The sequence below is a fragment of the Octopus bimaculoides genome, chromosome 23 (genome assembly GCF_001194135.2).
Source record: "Octopus bimaculoides isolate UCB-OBI-ISO-001 chromosome 23, ASM119413v2, whole genome shotgun sequence".
Classification (NCBI taxonomy): domain Eukaryota; kingdom Metazoa; phylum Mollusca; class Cephalopoda; order Octopoda; family Octopodidae; genus Octopus; species Octopus bimaculoides.
The window spans coordinates 33,698,938-33,700,967 of NC_069003.1; positions in this window are offsets into that span (position 1 = coordinate 33,698,938).

Consider the following 2,030-nt stretch of genomic DNA (forward strand, 5'->3'; position numbering starts at 1 on the left):
ACACACACACACACACACACACACACACAGTGATTTACCACTTCGGATTGCACCTAGCTTTGGATATTCGGGATATTGTAGCAATAGATAAAAAATTCTCCCTGGTCTCATAGATACATTTAAATATTCTATCGGAACACCATCAAATCATATCTTGCCATTCCGAATTTAACTGACAACACATTTGCTATGAATAACAAGCAAAATTATTGTGTACCTCTGAACTCCACAGGCCCGGTCATTTAACGGGATAGTTTGTAGTGCAACCAATAAATAATAATTGGAGTGAGCCTACCATGTGCTTCTCTAGAGGAACTGCTTGGAGAAGATTAGCTACAGATAATAGTCTTTCTAACGGAAACTCTCTTAATTTGTATAAATATAGAATTTCTTGCAAATATCTATTAAACAGCCTGCAGAAAAATATAATTTATAAAAGATCTGTTTCCTTACATAGTGCAACCTTTCCTTATATAGGGGCTACAGTCTTGTAATCTAAATACAGATAATATAACCAGGTCCACGTACATTCATTTAAGATCCTCCATAAGCAGATTACTGTCGCATTGGCCGAATTGGTATGAAATTTCAAAGCGAAAAATCAGACTACGAAATATATTGGTCCGAAATATATTTTCCATACAAGGGTCGTGGAGGTAAGTGCAATCTATGTTCATATGAAGCATTAGAGTTCCTGAGGAATAAAAATAATTATCAATTAGTCCACATCAATATAACAGGCCTTTCGATAAAATTCCAGTAACCTATCAAGATGACTTTTTGGTGGGGTGGTTATATCTATCGTTCGTCTTTGCGAATTAATTCTTATTTCTTTCACCTTTTTCCGAAACTTGTAATTATTAAGTAATAATCTTTATTGGCCTTCAATTATTTGGTTTAAATTTTTGGAAATTATTTCATTGTAAAATTTAAATTTCAATATTTTAGTTGTAAGTTTAAAACGTTTTAATACTACATCAATTATGATCGCTATCGATTTAAAATTTAAAATCTTAAACCTCAGTTGTTTAAATCCATTAATCCTTTAATCCCTAAATTTAGAACTGTCTTGTTTTTTTTTTTTTTATCATTTTAATCATTTCGTTCCACATATGTTCCTGTTTCATAATTTGTACAATTTTCATCTTACTGGAACATTCGTTTTCTATAATTTCCATCTTGCCTGAATGAATAGGACAGTATTTTCATACAGAGAAATTTACGTAAAATATGTGTCGTACCTATACGTATGAGCTTCTGCAATCCTCTTTATTTGGGGCTGCCAGGAATTTGGTCGACATTTTTGTTTGCTCCTTTTTGACACCATTCCAAGCGTTTCAATAACAATAGCGCATGTTATTGCTTTGAGATGCCAATTCTTCTGGTAATTCCTAATTGAAAACACTGATCCTAAGCAGTAGTCATATACCCATTTTCTACTTGAGAGTAGAGCATGCTTGCCCCAGGGATAAGTAAGGGTTTGGTCTACAGCAGGATCCTTGGCTCTTATCGAGGCTGAGTTGTTTGGCTATATTATTATTATTATTATTATTATTATTATTATTATTATTATTATTATTATTATTGTTGTTGTTGTTGTTGTTGTTTTTGTTGGCATCTTTTTGTCTCGGGAGACAATGGAGTTGCGCATAAACTAATCCAGTCTGGTTTTTACATTTCATGTCCTCTCCAGTTTCCTCTCCAGTTTTGCGCAGGCCTGGGCCAGATGTAAGAAAATCCTGGGTAGCCCAATCGTCAGGATTCCTCTCTCGACCTTGCTGACGTAGTCAAAAGGAGTGCAGAGCTCTACGTTTTGCACCAGCTTGGTTGCAGGAGCTACTGGAAGAGTGTCGAATCGAACACTAAACCGCCTACGGGGCTCCACTCCGGATTTCTTTGAAGGTTGTCTCCTTTCCGTAACCCTGGATAGGGGCCCATACCAGGTACTGTCAGCCGGAGCCAGCTGAGCCCGGGACTCGTGTCAGGCAGGGTCGTCACTCCCTGAAGTAGTGAAGAAAATCGCTACCCAC